Raw genomic sequence first — 19,416 nt, 5'->3', positions numbered from 1 at the left:
CAGATACATAAAGGTACGTGTCTCTTCTCTCTCTCTGGACTATGTGTACTCATATGTGTGGATTGCAGCAATACACAAAAGGCAAACAAGCTCATTTTTCTCCTCTAGTTGGCTTGAAGCAACAGGCAGCAAAAATGTAGCTCCAACCAAAACAAGAGCTTTCCCAGTTCTTTGTTCTGAGGCTTTCCACTCAATATATTTCTTCTTCAAAAGCAAAGCTTTACAACCAGTCTCTCCCTTGTGTATGTAATGTATCACATACTGCTGCATGGGATATCTGGTCCAGCCATGAGGGTGAGGGGTCATCTGAAAAGTCCATGGCTTCATCAGGGCCACAGCCCAAGAGAGATCTGCTGCAAGCTGGGACAGAAGCCTTGGTGCCCTCCACAGACTTGAGTACAACCTAACTGGGCCGTGCAGGTGCCTGCATGGTTCTCATCAGCACGACACTGCAGGACTTGGCTGTTTTCACGTTTGTGACAGTCACTGTTCAGCAGCAGCCTCTGCTGACCCCACTGCTACCAGCAGTGACTTGTGACTTGTCTCACAAAGCTCATGCTGAGAGGGAGCTACGCAGGAACAGTTAGAGATGAAGCTTGCAAAGAGGGGTGGGGGAAGAAAGGAGAGGAGGGAGGGAGCCCATGGGTTGAACTTGCCTTAGAAGTCAAATTTCTTCTTCATGAGACACAGGAGATTCCTTCCCCTTCAGATTTTCTGTATGTTTGATTCCTCTAAATTCATCTGAGTACTGTTATGACACAGGAATTAAAAGCACTGAGTTTGCTATAGCCATTAAGTCATGAATGGCTTAAATTATTGGCAAAAAAAATGGCTAAATACATTAAACTGATCAAATCTACCACTTGTTTTTCCTTCCTGTTACATCAAAGCAGAGTTCCATAAAGTACAGATCGGAACTAAGACCTACTTTTGTGATGTCTTGACAATCCTTTCTTGAAATACTTAACATGTTAGTTGAAAATAAAGAAGCACAAAGAAACCCTGACAACTTGTTATTTATGTTTTTTTAAAGGCAACAATGAAAGGAACAACTAAGTAAGTGTGATTCCTTTCTCTAGATTGCACTATTGTAGATTAATAGTTCTATGAACAGATTTGCAAGTAGCACCATCATGCTAATCAAGATATTAAAAAAGTTTATGAGCAGTTGCTTAGAAAAAACAAGATAAAGCCTATGGAAATCTGATACTGGTCAATGGTGCATTTATTCAAAACATAATACTGACTTCAAGTCTCCATAAATCCTTTGCAAATGAAACTTCCATTGTGATCACTGTTCCAGATCTAAATGATTTATTTTCTTTCTTTGGTAGACACTAGATATATCTCAGAATGTACAAGTTATGTACCTATTGATACAGAGGTAATCATGCCCCCATGAGATAATATGAAATTCAAATAAGATGGTAATTCAAAGGAGTATGCTTATAAGAAGATTTTTAAAATTTATTAGTGGATTAACTCACATGAAAAAACTCACATTTCTGTGTGATTTGTTTGAAAATTCAGGGCTTCCACAGTTCCAGCCAGTTAGCTCTTGGGAACACAGCAGATGTTAGACTGTGTACAGTTTCAAAACTGAGTTCTTAGCAATATTTATCTCATTGCTTCATCCTGAGCAGCAGCAGCCTTTGCAATTTCCGTGTGCATTTGAGGAAATGGGTTCTACTGCTTTGAGCAGCTGCTAGAAAGCAAGGAATATAAGAAAAGGCCAAGAAGAAGAGACTCGTCAGGAGAACAATCTGTCAGCCCATTTTCCTAACTCCATGATCTGCGCTTCCCAATTTGTAGGTATCTTGTAGTCTTCACTGTCTCTGGGTTTCTTGGCTTTTGCATGCTTCTCTCCTAATTGTTCAAACCCAAATGGATTCCCAGTTATCAATTTACTCTCAAAACCTCTGGGCAGAAATCAAAATAAATTCAGAAAATTGGTTGGATATCAGCTAAACACCACAATTTTTCATCAGATAAACTTCTCTCAGAGGAACTACTGGAGTCAGCTTTAGCCAGACACCAGACCTGTAATTCTACATATGGGTAACATGAACACCTTGTAATAGCTATATACGCTTTATCATGGGATGAAACTTCTTGAATAAGTTGAAAAAGTTCTTAAATAATTTTCCTTATTTTACTAGTCTCTGTTTAAGCGTAAAAAACCTCTCCAGCCAAATAAGGATTTCAGGGTATTTCACACTTGCAATATGCTCCACTCCAACACCATCTATCAACAATATCCATCCAGATATTGTAAAGGTTTGGGCCCAGATTTATGAGTACATACACAAAGGCGTGTGCAATTGCCACCTAAAGCATCTCCAGAGATTGTGTCCCTTTGGACATCTGGATCCAACATGGCAATCTCCAGCACTTAGCATCAAAGAAACAGGATCAATCCCACAGCCACAGCAAACATATTTGCATGCTCACACTCAGAGGATGTAGGTTTTCTTCAAGAGCTGTAATATGGTTTAGTAATCCTAACCCAAAGAGAAGCCATAGGCCAGCCAGCACAGAAGGGATGCTCTGGGCTGCCCAGTAAACGCAAGTAATCCAAAGAACCTCAAACACAGGTAAAAGATGGGAAGCACCATCCACTCCTGGATGCCAAGTTACTAGGTTGACTACAGGGCTTGGCTTTGTGGAGCACTGCGAGGCTCTGAATAGTCTTGTACAACTTTTCCCAAATCGCAGAAGTCCCCTGGGAAACTTCAGTAATCAAACAAGATCTCGTGGTCAGGAAGCTTTTCTTCATCCAGCCAATTTTATTTCCCCTTCATCATTCCATCTATTACTCATTACATCCTCCTGCCAAACTCGACATAATTCTTCTCTCTCTCTCATGCTTACGTGTTTCAGTTACATATAGACCATTATGTCCTTTCGTCCCAGCTTTTCCTACCCCTCATTCAGGCTGCACATATTTAGTCCTTTTTATTTTCCCTGCTGTCCTCCTCTGAGCAACCTCCAACAGCATCTTTTCAGAATAGAAGCACTCCAAGTTGAACTAAATATTCTGCAAACAATTATATTTGTTAATCTCTAAATGTAAGATGCACAAACCTCGAACACAATCACCTTGAACAACTGAGTGAGACTCCAAAGCCATAAAATTGTCAAATCAGGACAGGGAACTTTGGATGACACTGCAAAATCAACTTCACAGGAAGCCCTCAAGTAATGATGTCTTCAGAAAATTCCCTGGTCTGCTTTATGGTCCTTGTCTCAAGGAATGTGTCATTTGCAGTGATTTCTATGTACAAAATATTTCATAAACATTCGGTCACTGCGACATTAGGAAGACACTGGTGAGTGCATATCATCCTTACAATCTTACAATATATCCTTGAGACACTACTTAATTATTGTTCCAAGATACTGAAGTTCATGTAAAAGCAATTTTTTACCCAATTAAATCATTTTTTGTTGTGCTTAAAACATTAGAACATCACTGCGTTACACAGTTACAATAGTTTGCTTCTATCATCATACCCTGCTTCAAAGACACAGCTTCCACAGCCTTTCACTGCTAGAAACGTGTGGTTCTTACCCACAAACAAGGCATGGTCATTCCTCAAACCAGAGCATATTACAAATTACACTTCATCTGTATAACTTGCAATTTTATAAGCTCAGGTTGAAAGACTTCAAGTCTAGTCATCTGCAGATGGTGAACATGGTAATTTATTACTTAAAAATCTTGGAGCACTATATATTTGACATTGGGTTTACATCCAGTTAGGAAAGACAGTTATCTAGATACTCATTTTTGCTAAACTCTATTATCTTTATGACTAGACATTGATAATAGCGTGTGTTTGTGTAAGGTGCCAAAACTGACACAGAACTGCATTATCACTCCCTGAACTTGGAGTTTGAAGTTCCTTTTATAGCAGAAGACACAGGTAAAGTCTCTGGGACTTCAGAGCACCCATCAGCCTGGAGGAAAAAGGCGAGGCAGGTACTGGTACTGTGACATGCAATGCAGCATGTTAAATGACCTGTGTTGCTCTAACAGCACAGTCCATTTGGGGTCACTGAAACTTTCACCACGCCTGGGAGAAGGGCAATGGCCGCAGAATTAAGACAACTACTATGTGACCTGAGGGACCTCTCAATGCCCAAGCAAGAAACATCTGGCCAACTTTCAAAACGGAAAAGGCACCTGCCAAATTTAAAGGATCATGCATACACAATAGAAAGGAGACATCTAAGTGAAGCACCTGCATCTACCTGCTAAGCCTGCACCTCTATGGAGCAGCAGTGGCACATAATGTGCATGTCCCAAGCCAAGCCCAAATATTTGTATTAGAACGACATTCTAACAGGATGGTTTCTGTCTTTCTGTAAAGCTACTCTTTCCCTCTACCTTCAATTTCTGTGCTTTTTCTCCTCCCCCTGAATTTGTTCTTATTATAAAAGAGAAGGATGCACTCCATTTCGGTCCTTCTTAGGTAACTGAATGGAGCTACGCAACACAGAACGCTCACAGATAATTTTCATGCCAAAGACACAAAGTTGCTCTGATGACCTGGCATGCATTTACCAGGGGAAAGGGAGTGAAGGGAGTCTTAGCCCTCCGCCCCTCTCCTCTGCCTCGAACACTGCCTGGTGCAGCATATGGCTCTGCCTCACCTCATGCAGTCCTGGACTCTCGGCTGTTCTCTGACTTTTCCCACTGTGAACTGGGGTCATGGTTCTTTCTTGATTATGGCTAGAAAAAATAGGTGGCACAAGGTGTGCAAGGTATCAAGCCCTATGACTGCTGACGAATCTCTAAGTACTTACGTGGATTATGTTGGAAGCATATTCCTAGATATACTGTTCATGTTTATAAAGTCTTTTGGGGTGAATATTGCTCAATGGAAAAGCAGCATAGAAATTTAACAAAAGCTACGCTGCAAAATGTAAAAACAAAACAAAAAAGTAATTCTCCCACAGGAACTGAAAGGCATTTCATACATGTCCAATGAGACATTAAAAATAATTATGTGGAAGAGTAATAGCTCCCTTGGTTGTTTTAATATATTTTTGTCTACAAACAAGAAACGTTCTCTCAACTGCTGCCTTGGCTTGGCTTGAAAGGTCTCTCAAACAAAAGCCCTTCAAGTGACCCTTAGATTATTAAAGCTCAGTAACAATGAATGTGGATCTCAGTTCAAACAAAGACTGTAAAAATAAAAAGACAGCAGTTTCGGTCTTGGAAATGAGTATGCCTCAATAAACTGGGAACACATAGAATGTATTTTTGATCAATAGTCATACCTTCATGAACAAAACCAAAAACTTTTGTCTAAATTTTTCAACATCGTTTTCCTCTCAAACAATAACTGCAAATAGCCTCACTTCTAGTACAAATGGAAAGGCTGGATGCTGTGTCTGAATTTAAACTTTCCAGAGTTCATTCAGAGAGCAATTCAGATCACCATGGGGTTTTCTGATTCTATTCTTAATGATATTTCCTCCAAAACCTGCTAAATGTCATTAGTATCATCGGAAACATTTGTGGTGAACAAAAAATGCCAGCAATGCCAAATTACAAAGCTTAAACACTCTGATCTGTGTCTCCCATGAGAAAGGTACAAAGGTTGAGATGTTCAGTGGCAGACATTAATGTCAAATGCCAAAGCAGGAAAAGCAAACATAGGAGTGGGGAGAGATATATAGGCCCCATAGAATATCTTGTTTTGAAAGTCATATGTCATTTAAATGGCCTTTATAACTGAAGAAGTTCATTTAGAATATGTTTTTGTGTAGTTCACAGGCAGAACATGCACTGCTGCCAGTTGATAAAGTCAGTTTTGCACTTGCGAGCTGGAGGCACAACGTTTTGGTATTTGCTTCATTGCTGCGTGCACCAATGGGTGTGCACAGCACTCCCTCTAGGCACAGGCCAAAAAGGATGTCGCCAAAGCAAGTGGACCATGCAAAACGTCAAAATTAACGCAGTTACTCCATCTCCTTTGTATCTACCAGATTTGCTCTTCCAACCAGTGGAAGAACTGGAGAGGTAGGGAGTGTAGTTACAGCTGGGAGAAGGGGACAATCTCCCTAAAGGACAGTAGTCCTCTGTCCTTTCCACCTAGCTCACCAGGCAGCTCACCAGCTCCTCACCAGTTGCTCTGGCTTTCCATGTGTCCCCTGGTCTTCCTTTTCCCTCCCAGTTGCCTTCCTTTAGAAGAAGCAGCCCAGCTCTCCCATTTCTATGGCACATCCATCAAATTTGCATCATGAGCTTCATTTGCTATTATCAACACAGTGGCATCGAGCAGTCACAAGTGTTTAGCCATTTCTTGGCTGGGTAGACCATGTCATGCTAAAAGTCTCTCTGACGTTTTCATTATGGAAGTTGACCACCACCGGGAGTATTGGTAGAGCTGAACAGGTGGATAAAAATGCAACACTTTTTCACAAAATAGACACCCTCTATACATTAACAAAGGCAGAAAACTTTGTGTAGAAAGGATGTGTAGGAATGATTCCTCTCATTTGCTGTAGCCAACTCTTCTGCCAAACTTCTGAACAGAAAGCTCAAATGACCTTGATATTTGTAATAGAGAAAGTACAGACAAAACTGCATCTGCTTTAACAGCTTAGAAGCCGTAGCATCACTTCTCTACACAGGGATGCTTAATGACTGGAACTGGACTAGTATCCTTGCTGACCAAAGCTTTCTATTCAACCTATTTCTATTCAGGGCAGTAAATTAACTACCTTAGTGTTATGCCTGATTCCTGCCCAGGGGGTTAGGGAGATGTTTGTTCTGCATAACCATGGCAACAAAGTTGGCAATTAGCATTAACTTTGGCTACTCCTGTGAACAGGAATCACCCTGTGAATTCTATTTACCAGGGACCAAGCAGTCATCAGTGTGATAATGATGTATTTCATACCGTGATGCATTTAATACTGTCAAGACTGGATTTGAATACAATAATAATAAAAGACGCTATAACCTATCAATCCACCTCTTACTCTCCCATGTTTAGAGACATTTGTATTTTCTCTTAGATTTAGTGAGCATCTCTGTTTCCTGCCTTAACAATCACCTCTTTGCTCTCACATTGCAAAGACGAATGCACTGAAGCTCACCTGTAGCATGGAGTGATCACACAGCTCAATGAAAGTATAGCTTCTCTTAGTACATTGCACGCAACGCATTAAATGAAATACAGGACAAAACCTAATAAATATATGCAGGAGGAAAATGTTTCTGAATGACATCTGGAAATGAAGAGAGGTGGAAAGATGACATATAATTTACTGAACAGATTAATAGTTGATAATGTCATTACTGATGTTCTTCAAAGCACTGATATACTTTTTATGAGAATTCACAATCCTTCAATGCAGGAATCTCCTCTCTGTTATGTGTTTATACAGTGCTTAGAACAGCACGGCACTGGTCTGCTACCAGGGTTCCTAGGTGGTTTGTCAGTACAAATAAAGAATAGCAGCAGATGAAAACTAATAATTAGAAACTCTTAATTCTTAACTGCTTAGCTTAACATCTGGTACTAAGAAACTAGGGCCTGGCTTTCCACACAGTTCTTCTCAGAGTACTGATCGCTTTTGCCAGTTGCATTATTTTTATACTTTGTACAACTCTTCTTACTCTAAAGTTAGATGGATGATGATAGCATTGACGGCCTCCTGTAGTTATCTTTTTATTATTGTTCTTTCTATATAACAGTATAGTAATAGTAATTAGCTCCTTCATCAGAAAAGAAACCCTAATCACAGAATCACAGAATCACAGAATCACTAGGTTGGAAAGGACCTTTAAGATCATCAAGTCCAACCATTAATCCAAAACCACCATGTCGCCTAAACCATGTCCTGAAGTGCCACATCCACACGTTTTTTGAACACTTCCAGGGATGGCGACTCCACCACCTCCCTGGGCAGCCTGTTCCAATGCCTGACCACCCTCTCAGTGAAGAAATTTTTCCTAATATCCAATCTAAACCTCCCCTGGCGCAACTTGAGGCCATTTCCTCTTGTCCTATCACTAGTTACTTGGGAGAAGAGACCAACACCCTCATCGCCACAACCCCCTTTCAGGTAGTTGTAGAGAGCGATAAGGTCTCCCCTCAGCCTCCTCTTCTCCAGACTAAACAACCCCAGTTCCCTCAGCCGCTCCTCATAAGACATGTGCTGCAGACCCCTCACCAGCTTCGTTGCCCTTCTCTGGACACGCTCCAGCACCTCAACATCCTTCTTGTAGTGAGGGGCCCAAAACTGGACACAGTATTCAAGGTGCGGCCTCACCAGTGCCGAGTACAGGGGCACAGAGATCACGTTGTGTCTCTGCAGACACCAAGATCACATAATGACCTGCAGTGCATTACAAAATGCTAGTCATAACTGTAGAATGAGTTAGGAAAAGGAAGATTAATTTGAGAGAAGCTGGATGTAGTGAATGAGATGTATGTGCATTTAAGTGTTGTGTCTTTTTGTCACAAGAGTGGACAACCAATTAATGCTGATGGCTGCTATGCCCACAAGAGAAAAACTAAATACCTTTATCATTAAATATGACATGGCAGTACATGTCAGAAGACTCTGTCCTGGTATTCATTTCTATCTGTCAACGAAAAAGCCCAAAGAGAGCATGATGTCTGTTCAAGGAAATGGCAAACTAGGACTCGTCATTTCAAAAGGCTATGGTTTATTAATACTTAAGGTGTACTTAGCCATTTCTTTATAATTTTTGGTCTTTTACTTGCTGGCATTTCAGATCCTGCTTCCAACCATGGAGACTTGTGCAGGTAGAAGATTTGATCTATCCTCAGCAACCTGAACTGAACTTTTACACTGATGGGGGAAGGAAAAGGTGCATCATGACATCGATCTAGAGGTGCAACAAACATCAGGTTGCATTATATACTCCAGAGAAGGGCTTGTATCCTTCCAAAGGGAGGTATTTTCTGCTTCTTTTCATCTGCACCATTGTCTCCTATAAACCAACCTTTTACTCTGCTTGGGAATAGTAGAATGTGTGAGTAACGACAGAGTTTACTAAATGTTGAATTAGTTGGGATTGATTTAACCATTTAGGCTTTTACTTGTGCTTAGGAAAACATGATGAAATTTGAAGAAGTTGTTTGATGTCAGTTTTTCTAAGCAGGATGTAAACCGATTCTCTTTTATTTCCTATAAAGGACCCCATAAAAAGTTGTCCTGTGACATACACAAAAGGAGGTCAGAAAAAAATAAAGCTCAGCTGACAGAAACCATCCCAGACAGATGTATTTGTGAGATATATATCAATTCCTTGCTCTGTCAAAAACTGACTAGATGATATAAAAGTGCCCAGGTCACTCTAGAACACAGTCTTACAAGAAAAATTTCAGTCTTCTCATTCTCAGTTTTCAGTTTTTCCCATGTGACGAGATGTGACACCAGCTCCGTTGTTATGGTACTCTCCATTCCTGACTGGCATTAAGCATGCAGTGACATCCAAAATCAGCTTCAGTTTTGCTCTAGGTAGAGCAGAGACCCAGCCATTAGCAGGGGGCTTGACAAGGGTGGAAGTGGAATTATCACCAACGAAGTGAGTTCTAGTGTCTATCAGATCAGTAGCTGTCACTTAAAACTCCAGTTGTTTCTAACAAAACCATCCGTAAAGGAGTGGTACAAACCCACAGAAAGCCTTTTCTGGTTGCAATTTTTTTTTAAGTGCAGAGATCTAACTCCTCTGTGGTTTGCTCCCAACACCAGTAGCAGCTGAGGTTCCCAAAGAGCAAGTTCAATACCCATGGGAAGGAGAAGTTTGGACTGTTCTTCAGCATCTTGCTAGCTATGGGGTATGACTAATAGCACTTGGGGCTAAACCTTCTTGACAAAGAAGATCCCATCCCAGTGGCTGTGTCTAAACTCTCTGGAGGTACCTGCTACAGCTTGTCCTGAAGACCTGGCCCTGAGTTACCCACGTGGCTTCCACTGGTCCTCTGGGGTTTCTTCTTCATTGCAGTTGAGATGTGGGAGCAGAAAAGAATGAAAAAGACTGGTATGTGCCTAGATCTCACTCTGAGAATAAACGGCCAAAGCACACTGCAGAGAGGAAAAGGGTCTTCGTCATTCAGTTCAGATGTAACATGTGACACCTTTGTAGAAAGAAAAGCAGCAGGATTTGCCCACAGAGCAATTTTAGTAGGTAGTTGCACCGTCTGGGTTGCAGCATTCTGCAGGTAAGAGGAAAGATGGAGGAGCCAGAAAGGACCATGCAAACTCACTGGTGGAGCAGACCTGGGTATCTCACAGTGCAGCCAAAAGTCTTTGCTGAAGACAAGCAAAGTCTGACAGAGAGTTGTTTCAGGAGTGTGGAGGGGGGCAAAGATGTTTTGGAGTGAGTGAAAGATGATTGTGGGAGACGGTTGCACTCGCTCTCCTGCCATCATCTCCTGTTCAGGTTATGTCAGATGTACCTCTTCACTGTTCTCTAGGTGCCATCTAATGGGTTGTGTAAGGAAAAAAAAAAAAAATAAGGTGGTCATGGTGGTGAGGAGTGAGCTTTCACACCACAGAGTCTACAGCTCTTTTTTGGTAGTTAAAGCTGAATGCAATTCTTTCCCATTGCTGGCCTTTCATCTGGACGGACACATTTACAGAGCTATAACTTGTACCCATGAGAGCCGTATGCCCAAGAAAGCCCAGACCATTTTCTGTTGGTCCATTCATCTGGCATTTGTGTTCTTAGATTTCCTATTGTCCAGACAAGGACTCTGACAGGGCTAAACATTTCCACAGCCAGCAAATAAATCCAGAGCATATCAGTGTCTCATGTATCAGTGCCTCATATAACACACCACTGACTTTCCATACTTTCAAAACAGATCCAAGAAGAGACACCAGCTACAAGAATGCCCCATATAAGCTAAAGAATCCCTTGCTTAGAAAGCAAGGAGGATTACACAGGCGTGTGCTTCAGCAGCAGACCTACCTCTATTCAGGAGCACCTAGGCTGCATAAAAGAAAAAGGGGGGATGACAAGGCAAGCACATCATTTGAAACTTTACCTTATTTTTGCTGAACAAGGCTTGCATGAATCATAACTCAGAATTGCTCAGAACTGGGGTGCATTTAATGTTTACCTTCTCTTCAGCAGATGACAGAGAGCGCCTGATTTTTGCTGTGCTTCACAAAAGGAACGTTTCCACGGTGCTCGGCACAGCAACTGCAACCAGAGGTTCCCAAGGCCTAACCTGGTTCTGAAACAAATCCTTCCATGAGTCTGTCACTGTCCTTCAGTACCTTGTTTTTTCTACTGATTCAAATTAGGATGTGATCGACAGTGCTGGGGCTAGCATAAACCACAGCACAGCTCATCCTGCAGCTCTCTGGATCATCTGTGGTAGCAGTAGGTAACTTATTTAGAAATCAAGCTTTAACTGAACTTGAGTGACTAATATGTTCAAACCAGAAATTTTCCTGTGGGTTTTAAAAATTTAATTATATTCCACCCCCAAATTTTCCTAGTGCTACTCATTGAAAATACACAGCTGCACTGGTGAAGCTGTCAGTGAAAGGAAGCTAGAGGTTTTGGCAGCTGCATGGAGGGGAAGAGGTGAGGCCCTGGACTCATGAGAAGGCGTTGGAGACAGTTTAGGTTTGGAGATCTCTGGAGTCTGCTGACATTTTTGGCGATCTGAAGAAAACTCATTTCATCCCCACCCTTCTGTGAATAAGGCAGAGGTGACTAGGTTACAAGGCAGTAGGTTTTAGTCCCAGCTCTTTTAGTGACCTATTGCATGACCACAGTCAGACAGAGCTTGGTTCCTACCTCCATCTGTAAAAAGGAAGAGGTGCACTTTCTAAGATGAGCATCAAGATCTGGGACAGTTTGGGAAGAGAGTTCTTTTCTGTGAAATGGATGGGTTTGAGCCCAAAAGTGCTTACGGCACCTGCTGATATTCCCAGCACGGATTTTAGCTCAGGAGGATTGCATACACAATTCTGAGCTAGAGGTGTTTTCAGCAAAGATGATGTTCATCATGCAAGTCATTCCGAAGGAGCTACTTGGAGCAAAAGAAAGCCTTCCTCTATCTATTTTCCTCTGCTCGTCACAGTAATATTTTCTCTCGCTTAGAAGCAACGTTCACCTTTTTCTACATTTATACAGCCCTCCTACATATGAAGGAGCCAGCACTGTGACTCCAAGGCACTACCACAGAATAAAACAATAACAAAAATAATAATTCTCTGGGGGATTTATTTTCAACCTATCTTTCAGTCACTTAAAATGTAACAGAGAAAAAACCCACAAGACATACCAATATCCTCTAAATGAATTCCTGGGATTGTGAAATACCATAGGAAAAAAAAAAATCACCACCTTCAAAACAAGGATGCCTTAATAAAATGGGACTTTCCTGTACAAGAGATGACATTTCAGTACAGTGGGTGAAAAGAGCTATATAAGAATTGACTAGTATTAATTCTTACTGCTGTTGTTTGAGCTGCCTACACTACACATCTGAAAAAGATCTCCTTCCCAGCCATGCAGTACAGCAAGACACTTTTGATATAAAAAAAGCCAGCTTTCAAAGCTCAACTTTACAGTAAGAAGTTCAATACCAAAGTTACATAGCATTACACTGCCACTGACATTAGTATCAGCCTTGCAGAGCATTGCAGTTGATATGACTATTTTATTCCTGAGCTATGCTCACTTTTAACATATGTGAACAATGTATATTCATAGTTTCCCATATTCAGAGCTTGTCTCCCACCCCTGTTGAGGACGATGTTCTGCAGTTCACATTGCAGCATGCAATAATACAAGTATTACAAGATATTGTGTAATCCAAATAAAATAGTGAGAAAAAATAAAGACATATTATTGAGAGGAAGAGATTCATGGCATCTCTAAGAGATACCAATGGCTAAACCGGAGAATGGCTCTCACAAAGGAGTGTTCATGGAAATGGGCAGGAGCTGTCTGCACAGACCCTCCAGAAGGAGGAAAGCCCCACATTTCACAAACCTGAGCTACCAGCTCAAACCTCATACCAGTACGAGGATGACAACGTACCTCTCACAGCTGCGGGTCCATCTAGGAAAAAGTGTTTTCTCTAAGAGCTCACCACTCCCCCTTACAGCTTCTGCAGTAGAGAAAATCTTACTAACACCAGTTCTGAAGCACTCTGCCTTACACACGCTGCGCAGGTGTAGGTGAACTGGTGATATTGAAGGTGCTGTTAATCAGGACGCGTTGCTTCAGTGGATATAAAAGAAAAATAGCGCATGTGCTCTCACTGACACTGCGAAATCCCCTCTTCCCTGCTCTGCAGAACTGGCCCCTCAAGCTCTTCTTGATGTGGTAATGTAATAGCAGACCGAAAAGAAACGTGCAGTTTTCAGCAGTGTACATCAATGAAGGAACCAAAATAGGTTTATCAAAGGAAAACCTGACACTGACCCATCCTTGGAAACAAATCAAAGAGTATCTAATGGCAGCAGTAGGTCTCCAAGAAGAAAACAAAGCCAAACTAGTTTAAAATAGATCCAAACAATAAAACATGGGTTTTTTTGTTGTGCTAATTGCCAGCCATATTATGATTGGTTACAAATGTTAAGGGCCCTTAAGTTGCTTGAGTCCTTAATCCATCAAACTGGTCACCACTATGTGCCAAGCGATGACCTCAGTCAAAAGCCATAAATCATTGTTCAAGAACCAAGCCTGCAAGCTCCCTCAAGCACCTCTTCTCTCAGCACTTGTGAATGGGGAAGGCAGGCTGCCCAGAATTTTGGATTAGCTGATTTACATGGAGGAAGACAAAAGAGATCTCAACTCTGAGTACCAAATTGTGTGTTAACTGGAGCTGGCATGGAGCGTATGAATAAAAATAAAAAAAGCTGGAGTGTGAGCTTTGCATGTGGGTTAAGAGCTGCAAGATCTGCTTCCTTACAGTGTGGCTCCAGTAAGATTTAAAGCAGCATGTAAGGAGTTAAAGCTAACTCTCTTGTTGCTAATCCTCTTCAGGGCATCGCTGCCTCTCAGTTACTACACTTTGTAAAGAATGCCTAAGCCACGTGTTGTTTACCAAATATTATTGCAAATTCCCCTAAAACTAATTCTCCATTCAGAAGCAGAGGAAGCACTAGCTATGTTCTATTTGGCATATGTACCAAATACGATTAAGCCCTTTCCTAAGTATGAAAGTTAGTTTGTCTTTATGTAAATAAAGCAGGTGTTCATCTACAAAGCATTTTTCAGTAGGACCTGAATGATGAAAGGGACCTTAAAAAACTCTTGTTATAAGGATTTTGAGGAGTCAAGAGAATGTATGTGTGTGTAAGAACATTTAAAGCAGTAAAGAAAAAATGTGGTCACATTTTTCACCACCTAGCACTTTACAGCAAACTGTGTTTACTGTGGTAGGACATCTTTCGTGAAGCCTTTCACCATCTCTCTCTATTCCAGTGACTGTTAATCTTGTTTTTCAAATATTTATATATTTGTATATATATAAAAATAATAAATATATATATTTAAATGACACTAAGCAACAGAATTATAAATAACAGTAAAAACACACACCAGGGCATAAGTTCATTGTTCGCTTGTGCACTTGCTAATCTGCCAGTCTTGCACCTCTTTATCAAAAGCCTGTTTCTGACATGCCTTCACCCAAAATCCTGGGAACTGTCCGATAACTCACTGCAGCTAAGGCCACTGCTCCACTTGTGTACAGGCTGGCTGGCAGAGCCAAAATTCAAGTTTTCGAAGCAAGAAGCCACATCTATGGTACTGAACCTTGAAACGATGCCTCAATGACACACTTCAAATGAATGGTTTTGGGGGATCCAAATGATCTCTGAAATCATTGTCATGTGAGGAGCAGGCTGTTAGCAAATGCTTGGCAACACTAATTTTTATTCTGTTTTATTTTTTGAACGGGAACAATATAGTTTTATTTGTAAGCAGAAAAAAACAAAAAATCACTGAGGTATCGTACAGTTAAATACAGATATTTTCAAGGCAGTTTGAGTTAAAGACTGTATCTGCATAAATAAGAACCTGCTTAAAAAGTCTTAATGTTGCAAGGTTTTTGCACATCCCAAATTAGGTTGTAGCAATTATGAAAGATGCCAGCCATATTAATTCAGATTTAAGGATAAGAGTAAGCCCTTACAGGAATGGACTGTGTTTTGGCAACGAAATCTTACTTTTTACAGTCCAAAGTATTATCTTAAGTGATAACTCATCAGAATGAAAAGCACTGGCAAAGTAAGTATTTTTGTGTCTTGTACTTTGCTTACAATTTTATTTTTAAATGCTTTTGGCAGTGAACTTCATTTTTAAAATTCCATTACATTTATACCAAAAACATTTGCCTTTCACATGGTATAAACGTTTTATAATCATCCAAAAAAGGGCACAAAGTGGGACAAAAGAAGCATTGTATGAACATGTAAAATTACCAGAATGGGAGAAAGTAAAAATTGCTGTGTGCCGCTGCATGTACCACTTCTTAATTCCAGTAAATACACTTTTCTGAAGTGCCCATCTGACATACCGAGATATGCTCCTTCACCTTGATATGATGATTGATAGCGACAACTGCATATACTAAAACTACTTTTAAGGAAGCTTAATGTTATTCAAGAATTAGTAATGTAATCCTCTGCAGTAGTTCTGCAGGCTGAGCCACAAAGCCTCTTGTAGGGACGTTCAGCGCTGCGGTCCCTTCTCCCTCACGTACCTAGAATTTTGTTTTTACTTCCCATTCACTCCACCTCACCTCCATCTCCGTGACCTTCTCCAGCTGGCAAACCACGCCACGTAGCCGCACACGGGTCAGTGATGGTGGTAGCCATACTTTGGTCAGGCAACAGGTGTTTGGGAAAGAGAGCAACAAGAGTACTTGACCACTACTAAAACAGTCCGTGCATTTGGCAGTGTCATCCACATCCCAGGCACTCAGAGATCAGGGAACAAACAACATCATAGATCATTTCCAGTGTAAAAAAGCTTGAGAATCACCACCCTCCAGATTACTGTGTAGCACTTTGGGTGGTCTTTCCCCATGTATCTCTGTGAAGTACTTAGTACACACCTTGTTCTAGTATGTTGCACACTTCAATTTCTATATAACCCTAGTTTTGCAGTGGGATTTTCTTTCTTCTCTTTTTTCATTTTTTTTTTTAACAAAAAGGCAACCTACTGGTAGGAAAGAGCTTTTGTTTTACTTCCAAGTTTTGTTCCTCATGGCTTTGCTTTTTCTCCTAAAATTCAAGCTTCTTTACATTAAGAGTAAATGGCTGACAGGACTTAAAACGATGAGGATAGATTTACTCCCTTCTGTTTTGCTTTCTAGAATTCCTGAGGAATAAAACCCTACACAGTGGAGATGAAGTGACTTGGTTTTCATGGTAGGATGCTCCCTCTCACAAACCACGGGAGGACAGAACCACTCAGTACCCACTACAGTCCCTCTGACCACAAGATCCTTGTTCCAGTAAGGTTGGGGAATTGTGCCACTAGGCCAAATCTAGTCATGACTGCACTTTCCTGCTGCAAAAAGTATCATGACTGGAGACAGCTTTTTGCCATATACCTGTCTCACCAGCTCTTCTTCAAACTTGTGTCCCTCCTGACGTTCATGGAACTAATAAGTGCAGTCTTGCTGTATGCAGAAATCATTGCATAAAGTCATCCAGTCCCCCAAAATTTACAGTGGACCTTCAGTCAGCAACATGCTGGACACCCACTGGCTGTAGAAAGTGTGGGTTTTGACCTGAGAAGTTCAACATAAAAGGCAATTTTAAATATACAACTGCCAATGCAACATGGTGTCCTTTTTGGCAGAGAAGATAAAAATAGCAAAGAAACAACAGCTCTGTTCTTTTTATGAAAGTCTGGCAGTTTTCCAGTAGAGAGTTAAGTACTTTTTGTACTTTGGGGGGGAAATGATGGGATGTGGTCCAAGACTGGTCATACGAACCTGAGAAATATGGAATAAGAGGCTGGGCTGAAGCAGCCAAAGTGGTACCACCAGCTGCAGCCCCATTAATTAACAGTCTGTGGTATGTAGCTGTAAGAATGACCCTGATACTTGCTGAATACAAGCAGATAACTTTTACAGAGCAGCTATGCTTTTCTTACTGAGGTATATTAATCCAAGAAGTACCTTGCACATTTCCCCCCATCTCACAGGGCAGTAAATTAGTTCTAATTGCAAAGGTATGTAGTAAAAGCTGTGCTCGGCCTTCTGCAGCATTTGAAGATTTATTTTACAGTTTTAGGTTTTCTCTGGATGTCTAAAATTGGGAGGGAGAAAGCGGGAGGAACATGAGAGAAAATGCAGGTTTTATAAGTCTATAAAATTACCTTACTTCAGATAAATAATTATTTCTCTGCAGCTTAAACAATGTAACTGAAAACTAAGTTCTGTGGCTGACAGTGCAGTGCACTAGAATATAGATTTCTTTCTCTGTTTGCAGTTCGTTTAATTTGGAAAGAATGACAATTTTATCTGCTTAAAAGGGGAAAATATGACAGCTACAATAAACTATTTTAACGTACCTTAACTCTAGTTTTATGAATCATTTTGAAAAAGAGTACTGATAGCAGATACAGAGCAAAATTCTACAGTTCCATTGACAACACTGACTTGTGCATACAGTAGCAACAGCCTGCACATGAGCTAGGAGAGTCACTGTGTGCAATCCTAAAGCAGAAAGAGCCCCCAGATTTTTGGCCGTTATTCTGTGCCAGATATCATTGCCTGGATGTAGCCTTTAGTCACTGTGTGGCATTCAGTCATGCTCTGAATCCTCTGTTACAAATACTAAGTTTCTTTGTCCCCTGCTATACCTTGTTGATCCCCTGTCCCTGCTACAAGCGAACCTCCACACTAACATCAGTCAGGGATCATCAGCTACTCATTCCTTTCAGAGCCAGATTGTTCTGGTAGTTGTAAACTTGACAAACAGCCTGAGGATTTAATCTTGAATCAAAGCTATTGTGCTGGTCTCAAGAAAAAAATGTTGATATCAGACTTAGCAGAATAAAAGTTGAATGTACTGTGCAGATGGTAGACACTTAACATGTATTTCATGTGGCACTAAGCTACCTGTTTCTGCTGGGGATCTAACATACAGAGGAAATACTGTTTTCTTGTTTCTCACTAAGTGCCAGAAAGGAACCATTTCTTGTGACCAAAACCCAGCACATACATGCATGACAACAGATTGTAGTCTTGCAAATGAAATAAACAAACAAAGAAGAAGTAGTCACCTAACTCAAGGCCAAACAAAAGAAGAAAAGACAGGAGAAGGTTTTTGGACTGGCTGGCTCTTCCAGGAATGCAGCTGTGCATTCCAGCAGGCAGCAAGAATGTGGGTTTTTCCATTTACGCTGATCACAAGCTTTGCTACATTCTGGGCAAAAGCATTCACTCCCCATGTATATGGCTCAGCTAGGTACTGTTTCATGAAATAACACCGCTTTGTATGAAAGAATAGAAAATAAATAAAGATTCTTTAAAAATCTTGTAATGACAACCAGCATCATAGGGCAGAAAAATTGAACAGGTCACTGTTAAGAACACACATTTCTTTTTCTGGCTGTGCAAGCCTGCCTACTGGGCACAGTGGACATGCAGCTTGATCCCATCTCAGGATCTCTTCAATTCCTACCACAGCCAGGTGTAACAGAATCTGGTAATTTTGTCAAGTGATAGAAATTATCACATGCAGTTGTGTTTCCTGCAGTTCTTTATATCGATTTAATATTATCAGTAGCGATCAGCCAAAAAGCCTCCATGAGTCCTTACATTACTGTATGTTTTTCTGTCTCTCCAAAGAGTCACAAAGGGTTAGCTTTTCTAATGCTCCCAACTTTGGCCAAAACCTGCTTGTGCCAATGCCAGTGTGAACAAAGAGATGCCAGGGAATTTCTGAGGGAAACTCCCCCTGAGCTGCTACCTACTGTGATTGTTAGAGATACAACTAATCCTATGGCTAATAGCTAAACTAGTGCAAGGGAATCTTGCAACTCATTCCTACTGCCAAACAGCACAAAGCTTAAATAGCATCTCCATCTTCCTCAAGTAGGCTGCATTAAAAACATATCCTCCCGTTACCATCTGAGACAGCATTGTAGAAAAAGAAACCAAAAACCAAACCCAAGAACTTTTGTAGTAGCCAGCTTGTAATGACATGACAAGAAGGACCAGTGAGGTAAGAAGATTCACAAGATGATGTGCTGTCATCCCTTCCTCTAGCTGACCTTCAAAATGTGTGGTTTGCTGATTTCAGAAGGAAGGTGACCATTATGAAAATGCCCAATCCATTACCTATCCCCAGTGGCATTCAGAACAAGTCTGGCCAGCTTCATGTCTCTGCCATATTTTCTAACAATGTTCAAATGTAGAAGCAGGTAGC

The sequence above is a fragment of the Phaethon aethereus genome (assembly GCF_964289735.1).
Source record: "Phaethon aethereus genome assembly, chromosome: 5".
In the NCBI taxonomy this organism is placed as follows: domain Eukaryota; kingdom Metazoa; phylum Chordata; class Aves; order Phaethontiformes; family Phaethontidae; genus Phaethon; species Phaethon aethereus.
Note: the sequence above shows the minus strand (reverse complement) of the source record.